This window comes from Mustela putorius, unplaced genomic scaffold, assembly GCF_011764305.1.
Source record: "Mustela putorius furo isolate JIRA1106 unplaced genomic scaffold, ASM1176430v1.1 tig00002131_pilon_pilon_pilon, whole genome shotgun sequence".
Taxonomy (NCBI): Eukaryota; Metazoa; Chordata; class Mammalia; order Carnivora; family Mustelidae; genus Mustela; species Mustela putorius.
In genome coordinates, this window is record NW_025421953.1 from 153,988 (window position 1) to 166,055 (window position 12,068).

The following is a 12,068-nucleotide window of genomic DNA, read 5'->3' on the forward strand; positions in this document are numbered from 1 at the left end:
CGGGGGTGTCTGAGGGTCTCAGAGCTCACAGGTATTAGACTGGGGAAGCCAGCTACAGAGACAGAGCCTAGGAGTGAGCTCTCAGCTCGGGGTTACCTTGAACCGGTCGCAGGCTGGGGGAGCTCGCAGCACAGCCAGAGACCAGGAAGACGGGAGTGATTGAGCTCTTTTCTCTGAGGGCACACTGAGGAGTGGGGCCCCGAGCTCTTGGCTCCTCCAGTCAGAGACTGGGAGGCCGCCATTTCCATTCCCATCCTCCAGAATTCTATGGAAAGCATTCAGGGGACAAAAGCTCCTGAAAGCGAACCCGAAATAACTTAGCCCGGTCCCCGGTAAGGGTGGAGCAATTCCGCCTGGGGCAAAGAAACTTGAGAATCACTACAACAGGCCCCTCCCCCAGAAGATCAACAAGAAATCCAGCAAAGACAAAGTTCACCTACCAAGAAGAGCCCCAGAATTCCAGTGGAGGAGAAAGCAAAGCACAGAACTCATGGCTTTCTCCTCAGGATTCCTGAGTCTTGTGGTTAATTTAATTTTTTTAATTTTATTTATTTTCTTTCTTCTCCTAATTTTTTTAACTTTTACCCTTTTCCTTTTTTAAACATTTTTAACTAGTTTATCTAATATATATATATATATATATATATATATTCTTTATATTTTTTCTTTATTTGTTTTCTTTTTTAATTTTTTTTCTGAACTTTTTATACCCTTTCTCCCTCCCATGATTTGGGGTCTCTCTTGATTTGATTAAAGCGCATTATACTGGGGTCTTTGCCACCCATTCAGTATTTTACTTGCTCCTTCATATACTCTTACATGGACAAAATGACAAGGCAGAAAAACTCACCACAAAAAAAAAAAAAAAGAACAAGAGGCAGTACCGAAGGCTAGGGACCTAATCGATACAGATATAGAGTTCAGAATGACTATCCTCAAGGTTCTAGCAGGGCTCAAAAAAGGCATGGAAGATATTAGAGAAACACTCTCTGGAGAGATAAAAGCCCTTTCTGGAGAAATAGAAGAACTAAAATCTAACCAAGTTGAAATCAAAAAAGCTATTAATGAGGTGCAATAAAAAGAATGGAGGCTCTCACTGCTAGGATAAATGAGGTAGAAGAAAGAATTAGTGATATAGAAGACCAAATGACAGAGAATAATGAAGCTGAGCAAAAGAGGGACAAACAGCTACTGGACCATGAGGGGAGAATTTGAGAGATAAGTGACACCATAAGAAAAAAAAAACATTAGAATAATTGGGATTCCAGAAAGAGGAGAAAGAGAGAGGGGAGCAGAAGGTATATTGGAGAGAAATATTGTAGAGAATTTCCCTAATACAGCAAAGGGAACAAGCATCAAAATCCAGGAGGTGCACAGAACCCCCTTCAAAATGAACAAGGATAGGTCCACACCCCATCACCTAATAGTAAAATTTACAGGTCTTAGCAACAGAGAGAAAATCCTGAAAGCAGCCCGGAAAAAGAAGTCTGTAACATACCATGGTAAAAATATTTGATTGGCAGCGGACTTATCCACAGAGACCTGGCAAGCCAGAAAGAACTGGCATGACATATTCAGAGCACTAAACGAGAAAAACATGCAGCCAAGAATACTATTTCCAGCTAGGCTGAAAATAGAAGGAGAGATAAAAAGCTTCCAGGCCTAACAGAAATGGAAAAAATTTGCAAACACCAAACCAGCTCTACAGGAAATATTGAAAGGGGTCCTCTAAGCAAAGTGAGACACTAAAAGTACTAGATCAGAAAGGAACAGAGACAATATACAATAACAGTCACCTTACAGTCAATACAATGGCACTAAATTCATATCTCTCAATAGTTACCCTGAATGTTAACGGGCTAAATGCCCCATTCAAAAGACACAGGGTATCAGAATGGATAAAAAAACAAAACCCATCTATATGTTGCCTACAAGAAACTCATTTTAGACCCGAAGACACCTCCAGATTTAAAGTGAGGGGGTGGAAAAGAATTTACCATGCTAATGGACATCAGAAGAAAGCTGGGGTGGCAATCTTTATATCATATCAATTAGATTTTAAGCCAAAGACTATAATAAGAGATGAGGAAGGACACTATATCATACTCAAAGAATCTATCCAACAAAAAGATCTAACAATTTTAAATATCTATGCCCCTAACTTGGGAGCAGCCAACTATATAAACCAATTAATAACAAAATCAAAGAAACACATCAAAAATAATACAATAATAGTAGGGGACTTTAACACCCCCCTCACTGAAATGGACAAATCATCTAAGCAAAAGATCAACAAGGAAATAAAGGCCTTACATGACACACTGGAACAGATGGACATCACAGATATATTCAGAACATTCCATCCCAAAGTAACAGAATACACAATCTTCTCTAGTGCACATGAAACATTCTCCAGAATAGATCACATTCTGGGTGATAAATCAGGTCTCAACTGGTACCAAAAGATTGGGATCATTCCCTGCATATTTTCAGACCACAATGCTCTGAATCCAGAACTCAGTCACAGGAGGAAATTTGGATAGAACCCAAATACATTGAGACAACAGCATTCTTCAAAAGAATGAATGGGTCAACCAGGAAATTAAAGAATAACTGAAAAAAATCATGGAAACAAATGATAATGAAAACACAACGGTTCAAAATCTATGGGACACAACAAAGGCAGTCCTGAGAGGAAAATGTATAGCGGTACAAGCCTTTCTCAAGAAACAAGAAAGGTCTCAAATACACAACCTAACCCTGCACCTAAAGGAGATGGAGAAAGAACAAGAAAGAAATCCTAAACCCAGCAAGAGAAGAGAAATCATAAAGATCAGAGCAGAAATCAATGAAATAGAAACCAAAAAAACAACAGAACAAATCAGTGAAACTAGGAGCTGGTTCTTTGAAAGAATTAATTAGATTGATAAACCCCTGTCCAGAATTATCAAAAAGAAAAGAGAAAGGACCCAAATAAATAAAATCATGAATGAGAGAGGAGAGATCACAACTAACACCAAAGAAATACAAACTATTATAAGAACATACTATAAGCAACTCTACGCAAATATATTTGACAATCTGAAAGAAATGGATGCATTCCTAGAAACATATAAACTACCACAATTGAACCAGGAAGAAACAGAAAACCTGAACAGATCCATAACCAGTAAGGAGATTGAAACAGTCATCAAAAATCTCCAAACAAACAAAAGCCCAGGGCCAGACGGCTTCCCGGGGGAATTCTACCAAAAGTTTAAAGAAGAACTAATTTTTATTCTCCTGAAACTGTTCCAAAAAATAGAAATGAAAGGAGAAGTTCCAAACTCATTTATGAGGCCAGCATCACCTTGATCCCAAAACCAGAAAAGGATCTCATCAAAAAAGAGAATTACAGACCAATATCCTTAATGAACACAGATGCTAAAATTCTCACCAAAATACTAGCCAATAGGATTCAACAGTACATTAAAAGGATTATTCACCACGACCAAGAAGGATTTATTCCAGTGCTGCAAGGCTGGTTTAACATCCACAAATCAATTAAAGTGATACAACACATTAATAAAAGAAAGAACCAGAACCATATGATACCCTCAATGGATGCTGAAAAAGCATTTGACAAAGTACAGCATCCCTTCCTGATCAAAACTCTTCAACATGTAGGGATAGAGGGCACATACCTCAATATTATCAAAGCCATCTAGGGAAAACCCACCGCAAATATCATTCTCAATGGAGAAAAACTGAAAGCTTTTCTACTAAGGTCAGGAACATGGCAAGGATGTCCATTATCACCACTGCTATTCAACATAGTACTGTAAGTCATAGCCTCATCAATAAGACAACAAAAAGAAATTAAAGGCATCCAAATCAGCAAAGAAGAAGTCAAACTATCACTCTTTGCAGATGATATGATACTATTTGTGGAAAACCCAAAAGACTCCACTCCAAAACTGCTAGACCTTGTATAGCAATTCAATAAAGTGTCAGGATATAAAATCAATGCACAGAAATCAGTTGCATTTCTTTACACCAACAACAAGACAGAAGAAAGAGAAATTAAGGAGTCAATCCCATTTATAATTGCACCCAAAACTACAGATACATAGGACTAAACCTAACCGAAGAGGTTAAGAATCTATACTCAGAAAACTATAAAGTACTCATGAAAGAAATTGAGGAAGACACAAAGAAATGGAAAAATGTTCCATGCTCCTGGATTGGAAGAACAAATATTGTGAAAATGTCTATGCTACCTAAAGCAATCTACACATTTAATGCAATCTCTATCAAAATCCCATCCATTTTTTTCAAAGAAATGGAACAAATAATCCTAAAATGTATATGGAACAAGAAAAGACCTCGAATAGCCAAAGCAATATTGAAAAAGAAAACCAAAGTTGGTGGCATCACAATTCCAAACTTCAAGCTCTATTACAAAGCTGTCATCATCAAGACAGCATGGTACCGGCACAAAAACAAACACATAGATCAATGGAACAGAATAGGTAACCCAGAAATATACTCTCAACTCTATGGTCAGCTAATCTTCGACAAAGCAGGAAAGAATGTTCAATGGAAAAAAGACAGCCTCTTCAATAAATGGTGTTGCGAAAATTGGACAGCCACATGCAGAAAAATGAAATTGGGCCATTTCCTTACACCACACACGAAAATAGACTCAAAATGGTTGAAGGACCTCAATGTGAGAAAGGAATCCATCAAAATCCTTGAGGAGAACACAGGCAGCAACCTCTTCGACCTCAGCCGCAGCAACATCTTCCTAGGAACAACGCCAAAGGCAAGGGAAGCAAGGGCAAAAATGAACTATTGGGATTTCATCAAGATCAAAAGCTTTTGCACAGCAAAGGAAACAGTTAACAAAATGAAAAGACAACTGACAGAATGGGAGAATATATTTGCAAACGACAAAGTGTCCAAAATCTATAAAGAACTTAGCAAACTCAACACCCAAAGAACAAATAATCCAAACAAGAAATGGGCAGAAGACATGAACAGACATTTATGCAAGGAAGACATCCAGATGGCCAACAGACACATAAAAAAGTGCTCCACATCACTCAGCATCCGGGAAATACAAATCAAAACCACAATGTGATACCACCTCACACCAGTCAGAATGGTTAAAATTAACAAGTCAGGAATGACAAATGTTGGTGAGGATTTGGAGAAAGGGGAACCCTCCCACACTGTTGCAAGCTTGTTCAACCACTCTGGAAAACAGCATGGAGGTTCCTCAAAAAATTGAAAATAGATCTACCCTATGACCCAGCAAGTGCACTACTGGGTATTTACCCTAAAGATACAAACATAGTGATCCAAAGGGGCACATGCATCCGAATGTTTATAGCAGCAATGTCTATAATAGCCAAACAATGGAAAGAACCTAGATGTCCATCAACAGATGAATGGATAAAGAAGGTGTGGTATATATACACGATGGAATACTATGCAGCCATCAAAAATGAAATCTTGCCATTTGCGAAGACGTGGATGGAACTAGAGTGTATCATGCTTAGTGAAATAAGTCAATCGGAGAAAGACAACTATCATATGATCTACCTGATATGAGGAAGTGGAGATGCAACTTAGTGGGTTAAGGGGCGTAGGAGAAGAATAAATGAAACAAGATGGGATTGGGAGGGAGACAAACCATAAGTGACTCTTAATCTCACAAAACAAATTGAGGGTTGCTGGGTGGAGGGGGGTTGGGAGAGGATGGTGGGGTTATGGACATTGGGGAGGGTATGTGCTATGGTGAGTGCTGTGAAGTGTGTAAACCTGGCAATTCACAGACCTGTACCCCTGGGGATAAAAGTACATTATATGTTTATAAAAAATTTAAAAATATATAACAAGGAACCAATCAGAGTGGAGGAATATAATCAAGCCAATGAAAAATACGTTGGATGTCATCAACTACAGATTAGTGGAAGCTGAACTGATCAGTGACCTGGAAGACATGGTATCACAAAGCACCAAAGCTGAACAGCAAAAGGAAAAACAGAAGGTTTCAAAAGGAGAATAGGTTAAGGAATTTCTTATACAACATCAAGCATACTAATATGTGCGTTATAGAGGTTCCAATAGAAAGAAAATAAGAGAAAGGTACAGAAAAAGTATTTGAAGAAATAATAGCTGAAAATCTCCTTATCTTGGGGAAGGACATCCAGGGCCAGGAAACACAAAAACACCAACCAAAATAAACTCAAGCAGGCCCACACCAAGATATGTAACAGTTAAAATGGCAAAAACAAAAACAAAAGCAAAACAAAACAAAAACGATAAAGAGAGAATCTTAAAAGCAGCAAAAGCAAATATGTACATACAAGAGAAACCTTATAAGGCTATCAGCTGAATTTTCAGCAGAAATCTTGCGGGTCACAGAAAATGACATGATATATATAAAATGTTGATAGGATATAAACTACAACCAATACTTTACCAGAGAAGGTTATCATTCAGAATGAAGGAGAGAGAATCTCCCCCACAAACAAAAATTAAAGGAGTTAATCACCAATAAATTTGTCTTACAAGAAATGTTATATTTTTTAAGCAGAAAGGAAAATGTTATAATTAGAAGTAACATAAATGTAAGTGGAAAAATTCACAAATAAAAGCAAACATACAATAAAAGATCAATCACTTGTAAGGCTAATATCAAGGTTAAAAGACAAAAGCAAAAAATTCAATTCAATTAGATCTAAACTTTATTAAGAGGCTTAAAAATGAAAAGTTAAATATGACATTATATAAATAAACATGGAGGAGGAAGTAAAAATGTAGTATTATTAGAGTATCTTTGAATTTAAATGATGATCAATGTAATATAAACTACCATACTTTTAGTGTGGTAGATAGAACCTCATGGCAACCACAAACCAAAATTTATAATAGATATATAAAAACAAAAATTTAAAAATCCAAGCATAATAGTAAAGAAAGTTATCAATCACGACAGAAGAAAACAAGTTTAAAAAGGAGAAAAAGCTTTTTCTTCTTTCTCGATTCCTTTGACTATTCAAGGTTTCTTTGTTTTGTTTTGTGTTTTGGGTTCCATACAAATTTAGTATTATTTGTTGTAGTTCTGTGAAAACTTCTGTTGGCATTTTGATAGGGATTTCATTAATCTGTATATTGCTTTGGGTAATATCAACATTTTAACAATATTATTTTTTTCAATCCATGAAAATAGAGTACGTTCCCATTTGTTTGTGCCATTTTATATTTCCTTCATCAGTGTTTTAGGCAAAATAGACTTTAAAACAAGACTCTAACAAGAGACAAAGAAAAGCATTACGTAATAATTAATCAATTCAACAAGAAGATATAATTGTACATAGGAGAACCTAAATACATAAAGCAAACAGTAACAGATAAAGGGAGAAATTGACAGTAACACAACGATAGCAGGGAACATGAACACCTCATTAAAAACAATGGAACAGAAAATAAAAAAGACAACAGTGACTTTGAATGATCCATTAGACCATATTTACTTAACAGATATAGACAGAACATTCCATTCTTTTTTTTAAATATTTTATTTCTTTATTTGACAGACGGAGATCACAAGCAGGCAGAGAGTCAGGCAGAGAGAGAGGGGGAAGGAGGCTCCCTGCTGAGCAGAGAGCCTGATGCGGGACTCAATCCCAGGACCCTGAGATAATGACTTGAGCTGAAGGCAGAGACTTAACACACGGAGCCACCCAGGAGCCCCCAGAACATTCCATTTTAAAAGAGCAAAATACACATTCTTTTAAAGTTCTCATTTAACATCTTCCGAGGTAGATCACATGGTAAGACACAAAACAAGAATCAATAAATCTGAGAAGATTAAAATCATACCATGTATCTTTTCCAGCTACAACTGATGAGACTAGAAATGAATTCCAAGAAGTAAAATGGAAAAAAAACCCCACAAACATGTGGAGGCTAAACAACATATTACTAAACAAGAATGGATTAAATAATAAATCAAAAATAAAATTTAAAAAACACATGGAAAAAATGAAAATGAAAGCACAATGATCTAAAATGTTTTGAGGTACGAAACAGTTTTTCAGAGAGAAGTTTACAGTGATACAAGCCTACCTAAAGAAATAAGAAAAATCTCAAATAAACTATCTAGCCTTATACCAAAGGTGATGGAGAAAGAACAAAACCCAAAGTAGTAGGAAGAAAAAAATAATAAAAATCAGGGCAGAAATAAATAAAACAGAAACTCAAACAAAATCAATGAAACCAAAGCTAGTTTTTTGAAAACTGATAAACTTTGAGTCAGACTCATTAAGAAAAAAGGAGAGGTCTCAAAATCAGAAACAAAATAGAACATGATACCACAGAGATATAAAGGATTACAAGGGACTACTGTGAAAAATATCATGCCAACCAATTAGACAATCTGGAAGAAACGGATTAATGCCTAGAAACCTGCAATCATCCAAAACTGAATCAGGAAGAAATAGAAAATTTAAACAGACTGATTAGTAATAACAAAATTAAATTGGTAATCCAATCTCCCAACAAACAAAAGTCTAATACCAGATAGTTTCACAGCTGAATTCTGTGAAATTTAAAGAAAAGTTAATGCTATAATTTAGAGGAGAAAGGAATGTTTCCAAGTTGATTATATGAGACCAACATTATCCTGATACCAAAAAACCAAAGACCCCACTAAAAAGGAGAATTACAGGACAATATCCCTGATGAAAAGGGATGCAAAACTTTCAGTAAAATGCTAGGAAATCAAATCCAAGAGTACATTAAAATAATTATTCAGCACCATCAAGTGTGATTTATTCCTGGGCTGCAAATCTGGTGCAATATTCATATATGAATCAATATCATATACCATATTAATAAAAGAAAGGATAAGAACCATACAATCCAGTCAAGAGATGCATAAAAAGCATTTTATAAAATAATAGCATCCATTTCTGATAAAAACTTCAACAAAGTAGGGGTAGATGGAAGATACCTTAGCATCACAAAGAGCATATATGAAAGACACACAGCTAATATCCTTAATGTGAAAAAATTGAGAGCCTTTCCTCTACAGTCAGAAATGAGACAAGGATTCCACTCTCACCATTACTATTTAACATAGTACTAAAGTTCTTAGCCTCAGCAATAATACAACAAATAGAAATGAAAGGTATCCAAATTGGCAAAAGAAGTCAAACTTTCACTATTTGCAGGTGACGTGAAACTCTATGTAGAAAACCCAAAAGACTCCACCAAAAGAGTTGCTAGAACTCATACATGTATTCAGCAAAGTCACAGGATATAAAATCAATGTGAAGAAGTCTGTTACATTTCTATACACCAATAACAAAGCAGCAGAAAAGGAAATAAAGGAATTGATCTCATTTGCAATTGCACCAAAGACAATATAATACCTAGGAACAGATCTAAATAAAGAAGTAAAATATGTATACTCTGAAAACTATAAAACACTTATGAAAAAAATTGAAGAGGACCAAAGAAATGGAAAATCTCTCCATGCCCATAGATTGGAAAAACATTGTTAAAATTTCTATACTACACAAAGCAATTTATACATTTAATTCAATCACCATCATAATACTACCAATATTTTTCACAAAGCTAGAATAAGAAAATGTAAAATTTATATAGAACCACTAAAGACCCTGAAGAGCCAATGCAATTCCGAAAAAGAAAAACAAAACTGGAGGCATCACAATTCTGGATTTCAAGGTATATTACAAACCTGTCATCATCAAGATACTAAGGTACTGGCACAAAAACAGATACATAAATCAATGGAACAAAATAGAGAAGCAAGACATGGGCCCTCATCTATATTGCCAAGCAATCTTCAACAAAACAGGAAAGAATATCCAATGGAAAAACACACCTTTTCAACAAATGGTGCTGAGAAAACTGGACCACTTTCTTACAACCATACACAAAAATAAATTCAAAATACATGAAAGACCTTAATGTGAGATAGGAAACTAGAGGGGAACACAGGGAAAAACTATCTGTCCTTGGCTGTAGCAACTTCTTCCTAGACATGTCACCACAGGCAAAGGAAACAAGAGCAAAAATAAACTATTGTAAGATAAAAATCTCCACACAGCAAGGTAAACAGTCAACAAAACTAAAAGGCACACTCTGGAAGGGAGAAGATATTTGCAAATGATGTAATTGATAAAGGCATAGTATCCAAAGTCTACAAAGAACTTTTCAAACTCAACACCCCAAAACAACCCAGTTAAGAAATGGACAGAAGGCTTGAATAGACACTTTTCCAAGAAAACACATCCAGGTGGCTAACAGACATGTACAAAGATGCTGAACATTACTCATCATCAGGGAAATACAGATCAAAACCACAATAAGATACCAGCTCATACTTGTCAGAATGGATAAAATTAACAACAGAAAGACAACAGGTGCTGGCAAGGATGTGGAGAAAGGAGCACACTATTGCACTGTTAGTGGGAATCCAAACTCTGAAGAACATTATGGAGTTTCCTCAAAATATTAAAAATAGAACTATACTATGGTCCAGCAATGGCACTACTAGGTATTTACCCAAAGAATAAAAAAATACAGATTCGAAAAGATACATGCACCCTGATGTTTATAGAAGCATTATCAACAATAGCCAAACTATGGAGAGAATACAAATGTCCATTAACTGATGAACCGATGAGGAAGTGTTGGTATCTATAGACAATGGAATATTACTCAGCCATCAAAGAATGAATTGTTGCTATTTGCAACAACTTGAATGGAGACAGGGTGTATCATGCTAAGTGAAAGTCAATTAGGAAAAGACAGATGCCATATGATCTCACACATATGTAAAATTTAAGAAGGAAAGTGGGTGAACATATGCATAGAGGGAAAAGAAAAAAGGGAAGATGGAAAGAAGGTATAAGAGACTCAATGATAGAGAATAAACTAAGATTTGATGGAGGGAGGTGGGTGAACTGTGGACTGATGAATATTAAGGAGACCACTTGTTGGGGTGCCTGGGTGGCTCAGTGGGTTAAAGCCTCTGCCTTCAGCTCCAGTCATGATTCCAGGGTCCTGGGATCGAGCCCCGCATCAGGCTCTCTGCTCAGCAGGGAGCCTGCTTCCTCCTCTCTCTCTGCCTGCCTCTCTGCCTACTTGTGATCTCTGTCTGTCAAATAAATAAATAAAATCTTAAAAAAAAAAAAAGGAGGACACTTGTTATTGTGAGCACTGGGTGTTGTATGTAAGTGTTGAATCACTGAATTCTGTTCCAGAAACTACTATTGAACTGTATATAAACTGCCTAAAATTTAAAAAGAAGACATAAAAATGGCTAAAAGGCATGTGAAAATTTTTTCATCATCATGAGCCACCAGGGAAATTCAAATCAAAACCACATTGAGATACCAATTATAAAAATTGCATTTTGCCAATTAGAATGGCAAAAATTGACAAGGCAACAAATAACAAATGTTTGAGAGGTTGTGGAGAAAGGGGAACCATCTTACACTGTTGGTGGGAATGCAAGTTGGTACAGCCACTTTGGAAAACAGTGTGGAGATCCTTCAGAAATTTAAAAATAGAGCTACCCTATGACCCAACAATTACATGACTACATATTTACCTCAAAGATACAGATGTAATGAAAATAAGGGTCATATGCACCCCAATGTTCATAGCAGCAGTGTTCACAATAGCCAAACTGTGGACGAGCCAAGATGCCCTTCAACAGATAAATGAATAAAGAAGATGTGGCTCATAACATCAATGGAATATTACTCAACCATCAGAAAGAATGAATACCCAACATTTGCATCAATATGGATGGAACTGGAGGAGACTATGCTAAGTGCAATAAGTCAAGCAGAGAAAGACAATTACTGTATGGTTTCACTTATTTGTGGAACAAAAAGAATAGCATAGAGGATATTAAGAAAAGGAAGGGAAAAATGAAGGTGGGGAAATCAGAGGGGGATGAACCGTGAGAGACTATGGACTCCAGGAATCAAACTGAGGGTTTTAGAGGGGAGGGAGTAAGGGGATGGGTGAGCCTG